Below are 23,706 nucleotides of genomic sequence, written 5' to 3'. Positions count from 1 at the left end.
ATCTCGTGTCTCCTCTTTTTAAGTATCTTTCTCTCTTTATCAGTTTTTCTGGGCTTCAGACGTTAAAGTTTAGACTAGAGAAGTGGGCCGAATACTGCAGCTGGGGCCGAACCTGTGATTTATAAACCTTTAGCAATAACGTCCTTGCTTTAGAATGGAAATAGGGGGCAAAATAATCTGGTATGTTCTCCCAGTGGAGTTTCTGTCCCTTCTGGAGAAGGTACTGAACCGACTCCTTTAACACAAGAAACTCCCTTTGTTGCGGTTACACTAAGAGCCCTGGGAGTCATTTTCATCGTCACGCTCGGGCGGAAACCCTGTCGCAGGATCCATCACCTGTAATAAAAACATAACAACATAAGAAATAGGAGCAGTTGTAGGTCAAAAGGCCCCTCGAGCCTGCTGCACCATTTAATAACATTTAATACCAAGGGTCCGCAGGTTTTCTCAAGGCCTCAAAGGGGCTCACATCAACTTTCAGCTTTCAGTCCTCTTCCACCCCTTTATTTTTACACCAGACCTCGCTTCTGTTGTGATCTCTTCCCGATGTTATTCTTAAACCAGATCCCATTTCTTCTCTTGTAACACCACACTCCCGCCTCTATTAGGCAGGAACATAGGAACACGAGGAGGATGGTCTGCCCCTCGATCCTGTATCTATAACCAATTACATAAGAACGTAAGAAAACGTAGCAGGAGTGGGGCATGCGGCCCCTCAAGCCTGCTCCGCCATTTAATGCAATCATAGCTGATCCGATCAGGGACTCAGCTCCACTTCCCTCCCCGCTCTCCATAACCCCTTATTACCTTATCAGTTAAGAAACTGTCTATCTCGGTCTTAAATTTATACAGTGACCCAGCTTCCACAGCTCTCTGAGATAGCGAATTCCACAGATTTACAACCCTCTGAGAGAAACAATTCCTCCTCATCTCAGTTTTAAATGGGTGGCCCCTTATTATAAAAGTATAGAAACATAGAAACATAGACAATAGGTGCAGGAGTAGGCATTTCGGCCCTTTGAGCCTGCACTACCATTCAATAAGATCATGGCTAATCATTCTCCTCAGTATCCCGTTCCTACTTTTTCTCCATACGCCTTGATCCCTTTAGCCGTAAGGGACATATCTAACTTGCCCTTGAATATATCCAATGAACTGGCATCAGCAACTCTCTATGGTCGAGAATTCCACATATTAACAACTCTCTGAGTGAAGAAGCTTCTCCTCATCTCAGTCCTAAATGGCTTACCCCTTATCCGTAAACTTTGTCGCCTGGTTCTCGACTTCGCCAACATCGGGAACATTCTTCCTGCATCCAACCTGTGCATTCCCGTCAGAATTTTACATGTTTCTATGAGATCCCCTCTCATCCTTCTAAACTCCAGTGAATACAGGCTCAGTCGACACAGTCATTCCTCATATGTCAGTCCTGTCAACCCGGGAATCAGTCTGGTGAAGATTCGCTGCACTCCCTCAATAGCAAAAACGTCCTTCCTCAGATTAGGAGAACAAAGCTGAACACAATATTTCAGGTGAGGCCTCACCAAGGACCTGTACAATTGCGGTAAGACCTCCCTGCGCCTATTCACAAATCCCCTTGTTATGAAGGCCAACGTACCATTTACCTTCTTCACCACCTGCTGCACCTGCATGCAAACTTTCAATGACAGACGTACCATGACAGCCAGGTCTCGTTGCAACTCCCCTTTTCCTAATCCCCCGCCATTCAGATGAAATTCTGCCTGCGTGTTTTTGACACCAAAGTGGATAACCTCACATTTATCCACATTATACTGCATCTGCCATGCACTTGCTCACTTACCTAACCTGTCCGAGTCACCCTGTCATCTTTTAGCATCCTCCTCACAGTTCAAACCGCCACCCACCTTAGTGTCATCTGCAAACTTGGAGATATTACACTCAATTCCTTCATCTAAATCATTGATGTATATTGTAAATTGTTGGGATCCCACACTGAGCCCTGCAGCACCCCACTAGTCACTGCCTGCTATTCTGAAAAAGACCATTTATTCCGACTCTCTGTTTCCTGTCTGCCAACCAGTTCTCTATCCACTTCAGTACATTACCCCCAATACCATGCACTTTAATTTTGCGCCCCAATCTCTTGTGTGGGACCTTGTCAAAAGCCTTTTGAAATTCCAAATACACCACATACACTGGTTCTTCCTTGTCTACTCTATTGTTACATCCTCCAAACATTCTAGAAAATTTGTCAAGCATGATTTCCCTTTCCTAAATCCATGCTGACTTGTACCGATCCTGACACTGCTTTCCAAATGCGTTGCTATTTCATCTTTAATGATTCATTCCAACATTTTCTCCATTACTGATGTCATGCTAACCGGTCCATAATTAACCGTTTTCTCTCCCCTCCTTTGTTAAAAAGTGTTATTACATTAGCTACCCGACAGTCCATAAGAATTGATCCAAAGTCGATAGACTGTTGGAAAATGATCACCGATGCACCCACTATTTCGAGGGCCACTTCCTTAAGTACTCCTGGATGCAGACTGCCAGGCCCCGGGGACTTATCGGCCTTCAACACCATCAATTTCCCCAACACAATTTCCCGCCTAATAACCTTCTCACTAGACCCTCGTTCCCCCAGTATTTCATGAAGGTTATTTGTGTCTTCCTTCTTGAAGACAGAACCAAAGCGTTTGTTCAACTGGTCTGCCATTTCTTTGTTCCCCATTATACATTTACCTGAATCTGACTGCAAGGGATCTACGTTTGTCTTAACTAATTTTTTCTCTTCACCGATCGATAGAAGCTTTTGCAGTCAGTTTTCAGTTCTGACTGAAAACCCCGAGTTCTAATTCTAGTCTCCCCTATCAGTGGAAACATCCTCTCTGCATCCACTATGTCAAGTTCCCCATAATCGCTACGTTTCGATAAGATCACCTCTCATTCTTCTGAACTCCAATGAGTAGAGGCCCAACCTACTCAACCTTTCCTGATAATCAAAACCTCATCTCCGGAATGAACCTTGTGAACCTTCTCTGAACTGCCTCCAAATCAAGTTCATCCGGTCGTAAATATGGAAACCAAAACTGCACACAGTATTCGAGGTGTGACCTCACCAATACCCTGTACAACTGCAGCAAGACTTCCCTGCTTTTATACTCCATTCCCTTTGCGACCAAGACCAAGATTTGATTGACTTCCTGATCACTTGCTCTACCTGCATACTAATGTTCTGTGTTTATTGCACAAGTGCCCCCAGGTCCCGCTGTACTGCACTTCGCAATTTTTCTTCATTTAAATAATAACTTTAACTTTGATTTTTTTCCGCCAAAATATAACTAAAGGGCAAAATCTTAGAATAAGGGGCAGCCCATTTAAAACTGAGATGAGGAGGAATTTCTGCCCTCAGATTGCTGTAAATCTGTGGAATTCGCTGCCTCAGAGAGCTGTGGAAGCCGGGACATTAAATAAATTTAAGACTGAAATACACAGTTTCTGAAACGATAAAGGAATAAGGGGTTATGGGGAACGGACAGGGAAGTAGATCTCAATCCATGATCGGATCAGCCATTATCTTATTGAATGGCGGAGCAGGCTCGAGGGGCCTTAAGAACATAATAAATAGAAGCAGGAGAAGTCTATTTGGCCCCTCGAGCCCGCTCCGCCATTTAATAAGATCATGCCTGAACTGCTGCTGGGCTCAGCTCCACTTCCCTGTCCGTTCCCCATAACCCTTCACACCCTTATCATTCAAAAATCTGTCTATCTCCACCTTAAATATATTAAGTCGTAGCAGGATATTTAGAAAATTATAATTGCAATCAAACAGCATAAGCATGGTTTTATGAAAGGGAAATCGTGTTTGATCAATTAATTCGAGTTATTTGAGATTTAACGAGCAGGGTGGATGAAGGGGAACCGGTAGATGGAGTGTATTTGGATTTCCAAAAGGCATTCGATAAGGTGCCACATAAATGTTACTATGCAAGATAAGAAGTCATGGTTTTGGGGGTAATAAGGATGGAGGATTTGCTAACTAACAGAAAATAGGGTTGGGATAAAATGGTCATTTTCATGTTGGCAACTGTAACAAGTGAGGTCCCACAGGGATCAATGCTGGGGCCGCAACTATTTACAATCTATATTAATGATTTGGAGTAAATGACAATGTAATGCTGCCAAATTTGCTGATTATACAAAGATGGGTGGGAATGCAAGTTGTGAAGAGGACGCAAAGACTCTGCAAAGGGATATAGACAAGCTCAGTGAGTGGACAAAAAAATTGGCAGCTGGCGTATAATGTGGAAAAATGTGAGGATACCAACTTAGGTCGGAAGAATAGAAAAGGAAAATATTGTTTAAGTGGAGAGAGACTACAGAATGCTGCGCGACAGAGGGATTTTGGTGTCCTTGTGCATGAAATACAAACAGTTAGTATGTAGGTACAGCAAGTAATCAGGAAGGCAAATGGAATGTTGAGATTTATTGCAAGGGGGATGGAGTATAAAAGTTGAGAAGTCCTGTACAGGGTGTTGGTGAGACCACACCTGGAGTACTGCGTACAGTTGTCGTCTCCTAATTTAAGAAAGTACATACTTGCATTGGAGGCAGTTCAGAGAATGTTCATGAGGTTAATTCCTGAAATGAAAGTGTTGCCTTTTGAGGAAATTCTGAGCAGGTTGGGCCTGTACTCATTGGTGTTTAGAAGAATATGAGGTGATCTTATTGGTGGATATACGATTCTGAGGGGGCTTGACAGGGCAGATGCTGAGAGGATATTTCCCCTCGTTGGGGAACCAAGAACTAGGGGGCACAGTTTCAGAATAAGGGATCACCCATTTATCACGGAGATGAGGAGGAATTTCTTCTATCAGAGGGTCGTGGATCTGAGGAATTCTCTACCTCAGAAAGCTGTAGAAGCTGGGTCATTGAATAGATTCAAGGCTGAGACAGACAGATTCTTGAACTACAGAGGAGTCAAGGGTTAGGGGTACAGGCAGGAAAGTAGAGTTGAGGCCAATATCAGATCAGCCATAAGCTGATTGAATGGCGGCGCAGGCTTGAGGGGCCGAATGGATAACTCCTGCTCCTAGTTCTTATGTTCTTATATAGCAAACACTTTGTGTGTGTTCTTTATGTTCCTCTCAACAAACTGAGAGCTGTTGAACTGAGTGGACATTAGGACCCTGCGGCTGCCCATCCGGCGGTGCTGTGAGGTCACGGTTCCAGGCTCTGGCTGACACAATCAGTGGGCCATGTGAAAGCTGAATGGGAAATACTGCCGGAAAAACAATCCTTAACATTAAAAACTGTGAGCAATTGGCAGAGGGCCACACAAGTGTGAATTAGGAACATTTAACACACAGAGTGCCACTAAGTAGTGCAAAGTGCAGTGAATTGCTCACCTTCAGTCCTGTCCCTCAATCCCAGTCCATCTCTGGGAGATTGTCACAAGATTCACCCCATTCTCTCAACACAAATATTACTGTCACAATACCAGATCAATAGGACATTGCCCACTGCTGCAGATATGCTCCTAAGTAAAAACAAATAATTGCATCCTCTCAGACACGCAAATATATATCTTGACGATTGTCAATATCTATCGATCATCTGTCTCTCTATTTTACAGAGACAGGGTCTAATGTAATATAAACAGAGACATGTTCTAGTGCAGTAATAACTGAGACAGAGTCTAGTGTAATATAAACAGAGACACGCTCTAGTGCAGTAATAACTGGAACAGAAATGTAATATAAACAGAGACATGTTTTACGTGCAGTAATAACGGAGACAGGTTCTAGTGTAATATAAAGAGAGACACGTTCTAGTGCAGTAATAACTGAGACAGGGTCTAGTGTAATATAAACAGGGGCACGTTATAATGTAATATAAGCAGAGATACGTTCTCGTGCAGTAATAACTGAGACAGAGTCTCGTGTAATATAAACAGAGACGAGGTCGAGTGTAATATAAACCGAGACAGGATGAAGAGTAGTATAAACAGAGACAGGGTCTAGTGTAATATAAACAGAGACAGTGTCTAGAATAATATAAAGAGACAGGGTCTAGAATAATATAAAGAGACAGGGCCTAGTTTAATATAAACAAAGACAGGGCCTTTTGTAATATAAACAGAGATACGGTATAGTGTAGTAATAACTGAGACAGGTACTGCTGTATTATAAATATCATTTTTCTGTAATCACTGAGGTACTGCCTAATATAATCTTTTTTGTTTCTTCATCATGGGGTCTGGATTTCACTGGCAAGGCTAGCATTTATTGCCCATCCCTACTTGCCCTTGAGAAGGTGGTGGTGAGCCGCCTTCTTGAACCACTGCAGTGCGTGTGGTGAAAGTACTCAGTGCTGACTTTGTTCTAGCGGTTTGATACAACTGAGTGGCTTGCTGGGTCATTCCACAGGGCAGTTGAGAGACCCTTACTGTGGGTCACATATAGGCCAGACCGGGTAAGGATGGCAGATTTCATTCCCTGAAGGACAATCCGGTAGTTTCATGGTCAGCATTACTCATACTAGCTTATGATTCCAATTTTATATTCAGTTAACTGAAGTTAAATTCGCCCAGCTGTCATGGCTGGATTTGAAATCACGTCTCTGGATTATTCTTCCACATCTGTGGATTAGTCCAGTAACATAACCACTATGCTACCGCACACTGTATAAACAGAGTCATGTTGTAGTGCAGTAATAACTGAAACAGGTTTTCTTGTAAGATAAACAGAGAGAGTGTTTAGTGTAATGTAAACAGAGACAGGGTCTAGTGTAATGTAAATGTCTATGATACTATCACCACCTCTCACCATTTTAATCACCTCAGTAAATGTAACTAAGACACAGCCTTGCATAATATAAATAGATGCATGGTCTAGAGCAGTAATAACTAGGACAAGGTCGAGTGTAATTTAAACAGAGACAGAGTCTAGTGTAATATAAACAGAGACAAGGTGTCGTGTAATATAAACAGCGATAGGGTCTAGTATCATATAAACAGAGACAGGGTCTAGTGTAATATAACCAGTGTCAGGGCCTAGTGTAAAATAAACAGAGACAGGGTCGAGTGTATTATAAACAGAGACAGGGACTAGTGGAATATAAACAGAGTCAAGGTCTAGTGTATTAAACCAGAGACAAGGTCGAGTGGAATATAAACAGAGACACGGTCTAGTGTGATGTAAAAGTCTATGATTCTATCACCACCTTTCAGCGTTTTACTCACCTCTATTAAATCAACCTTTAACCTTCCCTGCTCAATCCCAATTTCTCGAGTCTCTGCATAACTGAAATACCTCATTCCTGGAAGAATTCTAGTCGAGGATGACTTGCTTCCACTCTAAAAGTGAGTTCTCGGGTGACTGGAGAGTCCGGTGAGGGACCTACAGTCTCTGTCGCTGGTGGTCAGACAGTGATTGAAGGAAAGGGTGGGTGGGGAGTCTGGTTTACCGTATGCTCATTCCGCTGTCCACGCTTGGTTTCTACATGCTCTCGGCGATGAGACTCGAGGTGCTCAGCGCCCTCCCGAATGTTCTTCCTCTACTTAGGGTGGTCTTTGGCCAGAGAGTTGCAGGTGCTGGTGGGGATTATGCATTTTATCAAGGAGGCCTTGAGGGTGTCCTTGAAACGTTTCCTCTGCTCGCTTGCCGTGTTGAAGCTTCACGTAGGAACCGCTGTGTTATGTCCCACAACCCTCCCGAGAGCTCCGTGCTCCTCCAATAGTTGACTCTTGAGCATCCCTGATTTTAATCACCCCACCATCGCCGTGCCTTCAGCTGCCAAGTGTCTAACCTCTGGAATTCCCTCCATAACACTCTCCATCTGTCTTCCCTTCTTTAAGACGCTCCCTAAAACCTATCTCTTTGACCAAGCTTTTGATCACCTGTCCCAATATCTCATTCTGTGGCTCGGTGTCACAATTTGTTTGATAACGCTCCTGTGAAGCAATTTTAGGGCATGAAGTTGCCCCAATTCTGAAGGGATGGGACAGGTTAGATGCGGGTATAATGTTCCTGATGTTGGGGAAGTCCAGAACCAGGGGACGCAGTCTTAGGATAAGGGGTAGGCCATTTAGGACTGAGATGAGGAGAAATTTCTTCACTCAGAGAGTTGTTAACCTGTGGAATTCCCTGCCACAGAGAGTTGTTGATCCAGTTCATTCGATATATTCAAGAGGCGGTTAGATATGGCCCTTACGGCTAAGGGGATCAAGTGGTATGAAGAGAAAGCAGGAAAGGGGTACTGAGGTGAATGATCAGCCATGATCTTATTGAATGGTGGTGCAGGCTCGAATGGCCGAAAGGCCTACTCCTGCACCTATTTACTATGTTTCTATGTTTAATCTGTTCTGCACCGTCTTCAAGGCGATGACATATTCCCCAATGTCTGGACTGAAATTAATTCAATCTCTATTGTTCCATTAGATTAATTATAAGGATTGTTGCTCTCTTAAAATTGGACGGAGCAGTAATCTGAGTGTTAGTAATTATTAATTGATAAAGACGATACAATTTGTTCTGACAATGCAGATGGTGACTTGTCTGCTCAGCAACAGCAGCCTCTGCATGATTCCTGTTCCAATAAGCTCACTCGCGCCATCTGCTGATCATGTACAAACACTGCAGGCACCAGAGTTTTTAAACATGTTTATTTAATTCCACATACAACAAATTGTATTTTCCCAGTGACGTTCGCCCAGAGGAGTGTCTCAGAGCAAACCACAAGAGGGCCAAGAGATTAGGAGGATTTACGGGAGAAAGGACACAATTCGTGTTATCAATTCTGAGGAGGTTTTCATAGGAAGGTGTGAATTTATATAAGAACATAAGAATTAGGAGCAGGAGTCGGCCATACGGCCCCTCGAGCCTGCTCCGCCATTCAATAAGATCATGGTTTATCATCGACCGCAACTCCACTTTATCCCCATATCCCTTGATTCTCCTACAGAGCAAAAATTTATCTATCTCAGCCGTGAATATACTCAACGACTCAGCATCCACAGTCCTTTGGATTGAGAATTTCAAAGACTCACAACGCTCTGAGTGAAGAAATTCATCCTCTTCTCTGTCTTAAATGGCCGACCCCTTATCCTGAAACAATGCCTTCTCGTTCTAGACTCTCCGGCCAGGGGAAACAACCTCTCCGCATCTACGCTGTCAATACTCTTCAGAATATTGTATCTTTCAATGAGAGCATCTCTCATTCTTCTACACTGCAGACAGCATAGGCCCATTCTATACAATCTCTCATTATAAAACGTATCTCTCATCCCAGGATTCAATCTAGTAAACCGCCGTTGCACGACCAGCAAGGCAAGTATATATTTCCTTAGATCATGAGACACAAACGGCCCATTGCTCCAGGACTCTGGAGTGCAGGTCCAAAGATCCCTGAAGATATCAGGACAGGTAGATAAGGTGGTAAAAAGGTAGATGGAAAACGTGCCTTTATTAGTCGTGGCATAGAATATAAGAGCAGAGAGGTTATGCATTAAATCCATCAAACACTAGAAAGGCCACAGTGCGAGTACTGCATTCAGTTCTGGTCACTAAATTACAGGAAAGATGTGATTGCACTATAGAGGGTATAGAGGAGATGAATGAGGATGTCGCCTGGACTGGAGAATGTTACCTATGGGGAAAGATTGGATAGGCTGGAGTTGTTTTCTTTGGAACAGAGCAGGCTGAGGGGAGATTTAATTGACGTGTACAAGATTATAGAAGGCCTAGATAAAGTGGATAGGAAGGAGCTATTTCGCTCAACAGAATGGTCAATAACCAGAGAGAATAGATGTAAAGTAATTAGTAGAGGATTAGAGGGGATCGAGGAGAAATACTTTTCATCCAGAAGGTGGTAGGAGTCTGGAACTCACTGCCTGAAGGGAGGTACAGGCAGAAATCCTCGTCTCATTGGAGAACATCTGAAAAACACTTGAGGTGCTGTAACCTACAGGGCTATGGACCAAGAGCTGGAAAGTGCGATTAGGGCGGATGGCTGTTTCTCGGGAGCCAGAGACACGATGGGCGCAATTGCCACCCTCTGTGTTGTAAACATCTATGATTCTGACACAACCTTTCATCATTTTAATTACCTCTATTTTATCATCCTTTAACCTTCTCTGCTCAATCCCAGTTTCCCTAGTCTCTGCATAACTGAAAATACCTCATTCATGTCAGAATTCTAGTTAATCTCTTCTGCACCATCTTAAGGCCTTGACATACTTCCCAAAGTCTGGTTTGAAATTAATTCAATCTCTATTGTTCTGTCAGATTAATTAAAAGGATGCATGCTCTCTTAAAATTGGACTGAGCAGAATTCTGAGTATTTGTAATTATTGATCGATAACAATTACATAACTTGTTCTGACCATGCAGACAGTGACGTATCTACTCAGCAACAGCAGTCTCTGCATGATTCCTGTTTAATAAGCTGACTGTCGCCTTCTGCTGATGAAAACATCTACTGCAGGCGCCAGAGTTTTTTAAACATGATTATATAACTCCACACACAACAACTTGCATTTTCACAGTGACGGTCACCCAGAGGAGTTTCTCAGAGCAAACCACAAGATGGCCAAAGATCAGGGGGAGTTAAGCGACAAAGGACACAATTAGTGTTCTCAATACTGAGGAGGTTTTAATGGGAAGGTGTGAAGTTATATAAGAACATAAGAATTAGGAATAGGAGTAGGCCATACGGCCCCTCGAGCCTGCTCGGCCATTCAATAAGATCATGGTTGATTATCTACCTCAACTCCACTTTGCTGCATTATCCCCATATCCCTTGATTATCCGACAGCCCAAACATCTATCTATCTCAGCCTTGAATATACTCAACAACTCAACATCCACAGGCCTTTGGATTGAGAATTTCAAAGATTCACAACGCTCTGAGTGAGGAAATTCATCCTCTTCTCTGTCTTAAATGGCCCGCCCCTTATCCTGGAAGTATGCCATCTAGATGTAGACTCTCCAGCCAGGGGAAAGATCCTCTCGGCATCCAACATGTCAACCCCCCTCAGAATCATTTAGCTTTCAATGAGATCTGAATTGCTCATTCTTTGTTTCCAGATTTGGATCTTGAGCAACGCGGGCAATAAAACACAAGCAAAATAGTGTGGGCGGGCGGGAGCGTGTGATTAATAAACTGCGGGTAGGCCGCATCGCACGATTTATAATGTTGGAGAACAGCCTCAAGGCCTGAAAGTGAACCAGTGGCCCGGTCTATGTTCCATCCGACGGCGCCCGTGAGGCTTTTTATTGGTGACAGGCCCGTTACGGACAGCCATCTTCGTGCAGGAAAAAGCGAACGGTTTTTCTTGCAGTGCGGCCATCTTGGTACTGGAACGAAGAGTGGGCGGGGATTTAGTGTCCCAGTGACCAGGAGATAAAATCATTGACTCATTGATTGAATTCTCACTCTGCACACAGCGGCTGAAGAACTGAACCCATCCAGAACCGAGGGTGGGAGAAAACTGGGAGTGCAGGAAAGAAATGTCGGAGATGGTGCAATGGGTTTGGGTTTCTGCTCAGGGAGGAGGGAGAGTGTGTGGGGTGGGGATTTTCAGGTTTGGGGGAACAAGAGAGGAAAGAATGTTCCATAGAAACGAGAATTATTTGTTCTGAATTTCTATCCTGTCCTTACACTGATGTACTTTGTAAACTCCTTTTACAGGATATTAGAAGGCGAGGATTTGGAGATAGGGAACTCGAACCAAACATCGCGTCAAAATCTGACAGAGTCACTCGATTAATCAGGACCTGAATATAATCGGCCTGTGAATGTGGAAGGATTAAATATTTGTGTGTTCTGTCTGTGAGAATCCTGGAATGTCACGTCCTGAACTATTCTGTTCTGGAATCTGAAATAAAAACAGAAAATGCTGATAATCTCAGCGGGTCAGGCAGCCTCTTTGGAGAAAAACAGAGTGAACGCTTCAGTTTGATGACCGTTCTTCAGAACTCTCTTCAGAAATGTGTTTACAATAAAATTTATAAACTTTTCCTTCAATCCTAAATTGATCTTTGGTACAAAATCTAAAATTCAGTGTCTGAAAGGTTTCACTGATGCATATCTCCAATTAGAAAGTGCTGATTAATCCTTGCTGACAATGCTTACTGACTTGTACATTACACACAGCGGCCCCTCCATTATCCACCAGAAAGAAGGGAAATGGGAATTGATGGAGAATCAATGTCACAAATGTTGCCACTCCGTCTGGTGCAGCAATCTCCTCGGCACGGGAATAGAAACATAGAATCATAGAAAATAGGTGCAGGAGCAGGCCATTCGCCCCTTCGAGCCTGCACTGCCATTTATTGAGTTCATGGCTGAACATGCAACTTAAGTACCCGATTCCTGCTTTCTCGCAATACCCTTTGATCCCCTTAGTAGTAAGGATTACGTCTAACTCCTTTTTGAAAAAGTTAGAGAATTGGCCTCAACAACTTTCTGTGGTAGAGAATTTAACAGGGTCACCACTCTCTGGGTGAAGAAGTTTTTCCTCATCTCAGTCCTAAATGGCTTACCCCTTATCCTTAGACTGTGACCCCTGGTTCTGGACTTCCCCAACATTGGGAACATTCTTCCTGCATCTAACCTGTCGAAACCCGTCACAATTTTAAACGTTTCTATGAGATCCCCTCTCATTCTTCTGAACTCCAGTGAATACAAGCCCAGTTGATCCAAATTTTCTTGATATGTCAGTCCTGCCATCCCGGTAATCAGTCTGGTGAACCTTTGCTGCACTTCCTCAATAGCAAGAATGCCCTTCCTCAAGTTCGGAGACCAAAACTGTACACAATACTCCAGGTGTGGCCTCACCAAAGCCCTGTACAACTGTAGCAACACCTCCCTGCCCCTGTACTCAAATCCCCTCGCTATGAAGGCCAACGTCCCATTTGCTTTCTTAACCGCCTGCTGTACCTGCATGCCAACCTTCAATGACTGATGTACCATGATACCCAAGACTCGTTGCACCTCCCCTTTTCCTAATCTGTCACCATTCAGATAATAGTCTGTCTCTCTGTGTTTACCACCAAAGTGGATAACATCACATTTATCCACATTATACTTCATCTGCCATGCATTTGCCCACTCACCTAACCTATCCAAGTCGCTCTGCAGCCTCATAGCATCCTCCTCGCAGCTCACGCTTCCACCCAACTTAGTGTCATCCGCAAATTTGGAGATACTACATTTACTACCCTCGTCTAAATCATTACTATACAATGTAAACAGATGGGGCACCAGCACAGAACCTTGCGGTACCCCATTAGTCACTGCCTGCCATTCTGAAAAGTACCCATTTACTCCTACTCTTTGCTTCCTGTCTGCCAACCAGTTCTCAAACCACGTCAGCACACTGCCCCCAATCCCATGTGCTTTAATTTTGCACATTGATCTCTTGTGTGGGACCTTGTCGAAAGCCTTCTGAAAGTCCAAATACACAAAATCAACTAGTTCTCCTTTGTCCACTCTACTGGAAACATCCTCAAAAAAGTCCAGAAGATTTGTCAAGCATGATTTCCCTTTCACAAATCCATGCTGACTTGCACCGATGATGTCACCTCTTTCCAATTGCGCTGCTATGGCATCCTTAATAATTGATTCCATCATTTTACCCACTACCGATGTCAGGCTAACCGGTCTATAATTCCCTTCTTTTCTCTCTCCCTCCGTTTTTAAAAAGTGGGGTTACATTGGCTACCCTCCACTCCATAGAGAGTCTATGGAATGTTGGAAAATGACTCTCAATGCACCCGCTATTTCTAAGGCCACCTCCTTAAGTATTCTGGGATGCAGTCCATCAGGCCCTGGGGATTTATCAGCCTTCAATCCCATCAATTTCCCCAACACAATTTCCCGACTAATAAGGATTTCCCTCAGTTCCTCCTTCTTACTAGACCCTCTGACGCCTTTTATATCCGGAAAGTTGTTTGTGTCCTCCTTAGTGAATACCGAACCAAAGTACTTGTTCAATTGGTCTGCCATTTCTTTGTTCCCCATTATGACTTCCCTGATTCTGACTGCAGGGGACCTACATTTGTCTTTACTAAACCTTTTCTATTTACTTATCGACAGAAGCTTTTGCAGTCCATCTTAATTCTCCCTGCAAGCTTCCTCTCGTACTCTACTTTCCCTGCCCTAACCAAACCCTTTGTCCTCTTCTGCTGCATTCTAAATTTCTCCCAGTCCCAGGGTTCGCTGCTATTTCTGGCCAATCTGTATGCCACTTCCTTGGCTTTAATACTATCCCTGATTTCCCTTGATAGCCACGGTTGTGCCACCTTTCCTTTTTTATTTTAACGTCAGACAGGAATGTACAATTGTTGTAGTTCATCCATGCAGTCTCTAAATGTCTGCCATCGCCCATCCACAGTCAACCCCTTAAGTATCATTCGCCAATCTATCCTAGACAATTCACGCCTCATACCTTCAAAGTTACCCTTCTTTAAGTTCTGGACCATGGTCTCTGAATTAACTGTTTCATTCTTCATCCTAATGTAGAACTCCACCATATTATGGTCACTCTTCCCCAAAGGGCCTCGCACATTGAAATTGCTAATTAATCCTCTCTCGTTACACAACACCCAGTCTAAGATGGCCTCCCCCCTAGTTGGTTCCTCGATACATTGGTCTAGAAAACTATCCCTTATGCACTCCAGGAAACCCTCCTCCACGGTATTGCTTCCAGTTTGGTTAACCCAATCTATATGCATATTAAAGTCACCCATTATAACTGCTGCACCTTTATTGCATGCACCCCTAATTTCCTGTTTGATGCCCTCCCCAACATCACTGCTACTGTTTGGAGGTCTGTACACAACTCCCACTAATGTTTTGGCACAGGAATAGGCCATACGGTCCCTCGAGCCTGCTCCGCCATTAATAAGATCATGGCTGATCATTGACCATAACTCCACTTTCTTGCCCTCTCTCTATATCTTTTGATTTCCCGAGATTCCAAAATTCTACCTGTCTCATTCTTGACTATATTCAACACCTCAGCGCCCACAGTCCTTTGGGGTAGAGAATTCCAAATATTTTCAACCCTCTGAGTGAGGTCATTCCTCCTCATCGCAGCCTTATCATGAGACAATGCTTCCTAGTTCTCGCGTTTCTAGCCGGAGGGAACAACCTCTCAGCATCCACCTTTTCAATCCCTCTCGGAATTGTATATGTTTCAATGAAATCACCTCCCGTTCATATAAACACCAGAGAGTATAGGCCCATTCTGCTCAATCTCTCCTCATAAGAGAATCCCCCATCCCGTTAATCAGTCTGACAAACCTTCGTTGCACTCCCTCAGATTAAGGAGACCAAAACTGTGCATAGTACTGTAGGTGTCGTCTTACCAAGACCTTTTACAATTGCAGCAAGACTTTGTAATTCTTGTACTCCAACTACCTGGCAATAAAGGCCAATCGGTCTTCCTAATTGCTTGCTGGGCCTGCCTGCCAGCTCTCTGATTTTCCTGTGCGAGGACACCTTAATTTCTCTGAACACTGAGATTTATCAGTTTTTCACCATTAACAAAATATTATGTTTTTCTATTCTTGCTAACAAAGTGAATAACCTCACATTTCCCCACATTTTACTCCAACTGCCACCTTACTGCCCACACACTTAACCTGTCCATATCCCTCTGCAGCTCTTTGCATCCTCCTCACAACGTACTTTCCCATCTGGCTTTGAATCGTCAGCAATCCTGTATACAATGCACTTGGTCATTAATATAGACTGTAAATAGTTCAAGTAAAGCGTTAGCACTCCACTAGTCACAGTCTGCCAAACGGAAAATGACCCGTTTATCCCTACTCTCTGTTTTCCATCCGTTAACCAATCCTCTAACCATATTAATATATTACCCACAACTCCATCAGCTCTTAACTAGCATTTTATGTGGCACACCAAATGCTTTTTGGAAATTCTAAAATATTACATCCACTGGTTCCCCTTCATCCACCCTGCTATTTACAGCCTCAAAAAAATTAATAACTGTATTAAACACGATTACCTTTCATAAATTCATGGTGACTCTGCCTAATCATACCATGATTTTCTAAAAGCTCTGTTACCACTTCTGTAGTAATGGATTCCAGCATTTTCCCAAGGACTGATGTCAGGTTAACTGGCCTGTAGTTTCCCGTTTTCTCTCTCCCTCCTTTCTTGACCGTGAAAGAGAGGCAGGCAGCTAGAGTGACCCACCTCTGGGCCCCGCCCACCCCGGACCTACAAGTTGCTGTTTGAGCCAGGCCCAAGAGCAGGTCCAGGAGAAGATCCTCCGTCTTACCCACCCCCCTCTGTACCAGGCGGCCAAAGATTAGGAGCACGGGGCTAAAATATAACCAAAAGTTGAGGAGCAGCCCCTTCAGGTAACTATTCAGGGTCTGCAACCTCTCACACTGAATAGATACATGGCCCATGGACTTCTCTAGGCCGCGAACATCACAGGTGGCCAGGCAGTAAGGTGAAGCCGAAAAAGAGCGCGTATGACAGATGTCAGGTCGAGAATACATCTGAGAGGTCGAACGGTTTATGTGCACAGATCGTTGAAGGTGGCAGGACAGGTTATGAAAGCAGTTAAAAAAAACTTACGGGATCTTGGGCTTCATGAATAGAGGTATAGAGTACAAAAGTGTGGAAATTAAGATGAACATGTATAAACATTCATTCGGCCTCAACTGGAGTAGTGTGTCCAATTCTGGGCACCGCACTTCAGGAAGGATGTGAAGGGCTGAGAGAGGGTGTAGAAAAGATGTACGATAATATTCCAGGGATGAGGGCCTTCAGTAACGTGGATAAACTGGAGAAGCTGGGGCTTTCTCCTCAGAGCAGAGAAGATTTGATAGAGGTGTTCAAAATCATGAGGGGTCTGGACAGAGTAGTTAGAGGGAAACTGTTCCCATTGGTGGAAGGTTAGAGAACCAGAGGACACAGATTTAAGGTGATTAGCAAAACAACCACAGGCAACATGAGAAAGAATATTTTTACACAGCGAGTGGTTAGGAACTGGACTGCACTGCCTAAAAGGATGGTGGAGGCTGACTCAGTCACTGGTTTCAAAAGGGAGTTGGATATGTATCTGAAGGAGAGACATTTTTCGGGCTACAGGGAAAAGGTAGGTGAGTGGGACTAGCTGAAGAGCTCTTGCAGAGAGCCGGCATGGGTTCGACAGGCAGAATGGCCTCCTTCTGTGCTGTAACCATTCTATGATTCCAACGAGGCCCAGCTCCATCTCACTACAACTTCTCTCGATCGCTCAACAGTCTCTAAATTGTCAGACTGCTTGTACAGCATCCAGTACCAGGTGAGCAGAAATTTTCCCCAATTAAATATTGGGAAGACTGAAGCCATTGTCTTTTGTCCCCATCACAAACTCCGTTCCATAGTGACCGACTACATCCCTCTCTCGAGCATCTGACCGAGGCTGAACGAGACTGTTCGCAAACTTTCACCCTGAAATGAGCTTCCGAGCACGTATCCGCACCTTAACCAAAATCGCATATTTCCACCCCCATAACATTGCCCGTCTCCGCCCCTGCCACAGCTCATCTGCTGCAGAAGCCCTCAACCATGCCTTTGTTTCCTCTCGACTTGACTATTCCAACACACTCCTGGCTGGCCTCCCATGTTCTACACGAAGTAAACCCGAGCTCATCCAAAATTCTGCAGCCCGTGTTCTAACTCGCACCAAATCCTGTTCACCCATCATCCATGTGACCTACATTGGCTCCCTGGTATGCAACATATCAATTTCAAAATTCTCATCTTATTTACAAATCCCTCTGTGCCCTCGTCCCTCCCTATCTCAGTAATATCCTTCAGATTCACAAGCCCATCCCCCTCCCCATATATCGGTGCTTCTCAAATTCTGCCCTCTTGAGGATCCGTAATTATAATCGTGTAACTATGGGTGGTCCTGACTTCTGCTGCCTAGGACCAAAGCTCTATAACTCCTTCCCCCTGTAGGTAGGAGGTTTAGAGGGGATTTGAGGAGAAAGTTCTTCACCCAATGGCTGGGGGTCTGGAACTCACTGCCTGAAAGGATGGTAGAAGCAGAAACACTCAGCACATTTAAAAAGTACTTGGATGTGCACTTGAAGTGCCGCAAGCTACACGGCAAGGGACCAAGTGCTGGAGAGTGGAATTAGGCTGCATAGCTCTGTGTCGGCCGGCACGGACACAGTGGGCTGAAATGGCTTCCTTCCGTGCTATAAATTTCGATGATTCTATGATTCTAATCTATGATTCTAATTGGGCAGGGTTTAAACTAAAATGGCAGGGGAATGGGAATCTGTGCAGGGAGGCAGAGTGAAGTAAAAAGGGGGCAGAAGCAAATGGTAGGAAGGAGAAAAGCAAGAGTGGAGGGCAGACAAATTAAGGGCAAAAATCAAAAATGGCCTACAAAAGGGCACACTACAACATAATTCTAAAAGGACAAAGACTGTTAAAAAAACAACCCTGAATGCTCGGATTCTCAGTGCGAGAAGCATTCATAATAAGGTGAATAAATTGACTGCGCAGATAGCTGTTAACGGATATGATGTAATTGGGATTACGGAGACATGGCTCCAGGGTAACCAAGGCTGGGAACTCAACATCCAGCGGTAATCAATATTCAGGAAGGAAAGACAGGAAGTAAAAGGAGGTGGGATAGCGTTACTCGTTAAAGAGGAGATTAATGCAATAGTAAGGAAGGACATTAGCGTGGATGATGTGTTATCTATATTGGTATAGCTACGAAACACCAAAGGGCAGAAAACATTAGTGGGAGTTGTGTGCAGACAATCAAACAGTAGTAGGTAGTTTGGGGATGGCACCAAACAGGAAATTAGGGACACGTGCAATAAGGGTACAGAAGTTATCATGGGTGACATTAAGCTATAATTTGATTGGGCTAACCAAACTGGTAGCAATACTGTGGAGGAGGATTTCCTTGAGTGTATCATCACCATAGGCAATCCCTCGAAGCGAGGATGACTTGCTTATGCGCCAAAAAGGGTTGAGTTCACAGGTGTTTCAATGAAGGACCTAATATTCCAGATCCCGAACTACACTTTGGAGGGTGGACGATGCCTGTGCTTGGATGTTTTTAACGTGTGATGGCCGTTACACCCCAGCCACCACACAGGCTTGATTGAGCTAGGTCTTGGTCCAGTGGCAATGATTACCTCAGACGACTGGAGACCAACTCTGCTGCACGGACCTAGCATGCACGCATATAGCAGTGTGGGCAGGTCCATGCTGCCTCTGGGCTCTCGCCTCTTCTGGGCCCCAGACTCACGCCTCTCCTGGGCCCGGGTCACTTCCCTCTACAATCTCTTGCAGCTCCTTGGCCCCTCGTGCTGTGCCTGCTCGCACTGCAATGAGCGACCTGGCTTCACAGCTGTCGACCTCCTGCAGTGGTATGCCACTGCCGCACGCAGTTACCTCTGATGGCCCCGGCCTGCTGATAGTATTGCAGGCCGGGACCGCGCCGCCGCACCCTGCTCCCTCTAATGCAGCCTTTCAATCACAGTAAATCCTCTAGAGTGTATAAGGGATAGTTTTCGAGACCAACATGTCGAGGAACCAACTGGAGAGCAGGCAATCCTAGACTGGGTGATGTGTAGCGAGAGAGGATTAATTAGCAATATGGTCGTGCCGGGCCCCTTGGGGAAGAGTGACCATAATACAGTAGAATTCTTTATTAAGATGGAGAATGACACAGTTAATTCAGAGACGAGGGTCCTGAACTTAATGAAAGGAAACTTCGACGGTATGAGACGTGAACTTGCTAGGATAGACTGGAAAATGATACTTAAAGAGTTGACGGTGGATCGGCAATGGCAGACATTTAACTATCACATAGATTAACTTCAACAATTGTACATCCCTGTCTGGAGTAAAAATAAAACAGGAAAGGTGGCTCTACCGTGGCTAGCCAGGGAAATTAAGGATAATGTTAAATCCAAGGAAGATGCATATAACTTGGCCAGAAAAAACAGCAAACCTGATGACTGGGAGAAATTTAGAATTCCGCAGAGGAGGACCAAAGGATTAATTAGGAGGGGAGAAATAGAGTGTGAGAGTAAGCTTGCAGAGAACATAAAAACTGACTGCAAAAGCTTCTATAGATTTGTGAAGAGAAAAAGATTAGTGAAGACTAATGTAGGTCCCTTGCAGTCAGAATCAGGTGACTTCATAATGTGGAACAAGGAAATGGCAGACGAACTGAACAAATACTTTGGTTCTGTCTGTACGAAGGAAGACACGAAAAACCTCATGAAAATACTAGGGAAACGAGGGTCTAGCGAGGAGGGGGAACTGAGGGAAATCCTTAATATCAGGAAATGGTGTTAGCGAAATTGAAGGGACTGAAGGCCGATAAATCCCCACGGCCTGATAGTCTGCATCCCAGAGTACTTAAGGAAGTGGCCCTAGAAAATGTTGATGCATTGGTGGTCATTTTCCAAGATTCCATTGACTCTGGTTCAGTTCCTATGGATTGGAGGGTAGCTAATGTAACCTCACTTTTTAAAAAAGGAAGGAGCGAGAAAACAGGGAATTATAGATCGGTTAGCCTGACATCGTTGGTGGGGAAAATGCTGGAATCAATTATTAAAGATCGAATAGCAGCGCATTTGGAAAGCAGTGACAGGATGAATCCAAGTCAGCATGGATTTATAAAAGGGAAATCATGCTTGACAAATCCTCTAGAGTTTTTTGAAGATGTAACTCGTAGAGTGGGTAAGGGAGAACCAGTAGATGTGATGTATTTGGACTTACAAAAGGCGTTTGACAAGGTCCCACACAAGAGATTAGTGTCCAAAATTAAGGCACACGGTATTGGGGGTAATGCATTGACGTGGATAGAAAACTAGTTGGCAGACAGGAAGCAAAGAGTAGGAATAAACGGGTCATTTTCAAAATGGCAAGCAGTGACTAGTGGGGTGTCACAGGGTTCAGTGCTGCTACTCCAGCTACTTACAATATACATAAATGATTTAGACGAAGGAATTGAATGTAATATCTCCAAGTTTGCAGATGACACTAAGCCGGGTGTCAGTGCGAGCTGCGAGAAGGAAGCTAAGAGGCTGGAGGGGGACAGGGACAGGTTAGGTGAATGGGAAAATGCATGTCAGATGAAGTATAATGGGGATAAATTTAAGATTATCCACTTTGGTAGCAAAAACAGGAAGGCAGATTATTATCTGAATGGTGACAGATCAGTAAAAGGGGAGGTGTAAAAAGGCCTGGTTGTCATGGTTCATCAGTCATTGAAAAAAGGCATGCAGGTACAGCAGGCAATAAAGAAAGCAAATGGCATGCTGGCCTTCATAGCGAGGGGATTTGAGTATAGGAGCAGGGACGTCTTACTGCAGTTGTACAGGGACTTGGTGAGACCATATCTTGACTATTGTGTGCAGTTCTGGTCTCCTAATCTGAGGAAAAACGTTGTTGCTATTGACGGAGTGCAGCGAAGGTTCAGCAGACTGATTGCCGGGATGGCAGGATTGACATAAGAGGAAAGACTGGATCGGCTAGGCTTATACTCACTGGAATTTAGAAGAATGAGAGGGGATCGCATAGAAACATATAAAAATCTGACCGGACTGGACAGCTTAGATGCAGGAAGAATGTTCCCGATGTTGGGGCAGTCCAGAACCAGGGGGCACAGTCTAAGGATAAGTGGTAAGCCGTATAGGACCGAGATGAGGAGAACCTTTTCCCCCAAAGAGTTGTGAACCTGTGGAATTATCCAACACAGAAAGTTTTGAGTGCGATTCGTTGGACATATTGAAAATGGAGTTAGATGTGGCCCTTATGGCTAAAGGGATCAAGAGATATGGAGAGAATGCAGGAATGGGGTACTGAAGTTGCATGATCAGCCATGATCATATTGAATTGAGTTGCAGGCTTGAAGAGGCGAATGGCACACTCCTGCACCTACTTTCTATGTTTCTACGCTTTGGTGTCAAATGATTTTCTAATAACGTTCCTATGAAGTGCCTTTGGACGATTTACTACGTTGAAGGCACTATATAAATAGAGGCTAATGTTGTAACTGTTGCCCAGGATGGAGTTGTGAGGGGCTGAAGAGCCTGTTGCCCAGGTTACTGTTGTGCGGTGATGAAGAGCCTGTTGCCTAGGTTACTGTTCTGAGGTGATGAAGAGCCTGTTGCCTAGGTTACTGTTGTGCGGTGATGAAGAGCCTGTTGCCTAGGTTACTGTTCTGAGGTGATGAAGAGCCTGTTGCCCAGGTTACTGTTGTGAGGTGTTGAAGAGCCTGTTGCCCAGTTATCTATCTCGCGGGCACTAGGACCTTGAAGCCCCGCCAACTTATTGTTCCTGGGCAAGGTGGTCGCGCATGCGCCGTGACCCCACCCTGTGCAAGATGGTGGCCAATGACCCCGCTGACCTGGGCTTGTCACCGCTGGGCACACCCAGGGCCTGTGGGCCCTGATTGGGGCCTGAGGCCTACAACGGATGTGTGTGAGCCGCGGAGCCACATCCTACCCTGCCCCCACAATCTCCGACCGCCTCCGTGAAGCACCTGACACACTCGAGCTCGGAGCAATCGCCGGAGCTGCAGGTTCTTGCTTGGGGCCTGAGGCCTAACCCGGGTGTTTAGAAAGCCCCCCCGCCAGGGCCAGGGCTCCCCTGAACCGCCTGCCGCATCCACATTCCAGAATATTCTCTCCGCCTCCAGCCGTTGGGCAGCCCACGGTCCAGGGGCATTTGACCAGGGCCCACGGCCTGATTGAGAGGAGCTTCCAGCCAATGGGGACCGAGATCGCCGGAACAGTGGGGACCGAGTGTGATGCGCGCTGGAACGTGCTGACATCATGACGTTAATGCAACTTGATTCTCCTGAGGGAGAGAGGCTGGAGGTCAAGGTTGATGACATTCTGTGCTGACCCTTGACCTCCCTTGCTCCCCAGTGCAGACCAGGAGAGGTTGCACATTCCAGGTGCTCAATGTGGGGGTTGTCAGCTGACCCAGGCTGGGCTGCTGGTGGGCAGACTGCAGTTAACCTCACCACCCTGGGCTCCTTCCACTGGTCACTGTACACTCACCACAGCAGCAAAGGCCAAGTCTGCAAAGGGTCTATGATGCCCCCGAGGTTGAATAGGCTGCCAACAATCACTGCATACCCTCACACATTGGCCCTTTGGATGGGTACTGGAAGGCAACCAGTGACTGTGGAACTCCTCACTGTAGAGGAATAGGTCGGTATTTTGATAGGGTGGGAGGAGGGTCGTGTGGCATTTACACCCCGACGTGGACCAGTTGGGCCAAATGGCTTGTTTCTGAGCTGCACGTTCTACAAAATACCGTGAAAGTTCAAATCAAGGGTATCTGCAACAATAAAAACAAAACTTTTATTTATAAAACGCCTTTAATGTGTAAAACGTCCCAAGGAATTTCACAGAGTATTATGAGACAAAAGCTTGACACCAAGCAACATAAACAGATATTAGGACAGGTGACCAAAAGCTTCATCAAATACATAGGTTTTAAGGAGCATCTTAAAGGAGGAATGTGAGGCGGAGATGTTTAGGGAACAAGTTTTATAACTTGGGGCTAAGGCAACAGAAGGTTGGGCGATGATTATCAGGGATGCTCAAGAAGGCAGGATTAGAGGAGAGCAATTATCTCAGGGGTTGTGGGGCTGTCGAGTAGATTACAGAGATAGGGAGGAGCGAGGCCATGCAG

The 23,706-nt window shown here is 44.9% G+C and overlaps 1 pseudogene; it reads right to left on the bottom strand.

Moving 5' to 3' along the window:
* Positions 1-270: 270 nt before the first annotated feature.
* The window catches only part of LOC139235478 (zinc finger protein 229-like), a 75,977-nt pseudogene continuing 52,541 nt past the window's right edge, over positions 271-23,706 (bottom strand).

The sequence above is a fragment of the Pristiophorus japonicus genome, chromosome 23 (assembly GCF_044704955.1).
Source record: "Pristiophorus japonicus isolate sPriJap1 chromosome 23, sPriJap1.hap1, whole genome shotgun sequence".
Classification (NCBI taxonomy): domain Eukaryota; kingdom Metazoa; phylum Chordata; class Chondrichthyes; family Pristiophoridae; genus Pristiophorus; species Pristiophorus japonicus.
This window is presented reverse-complemented; position numbering and strand designations above follow the sequence as displayed.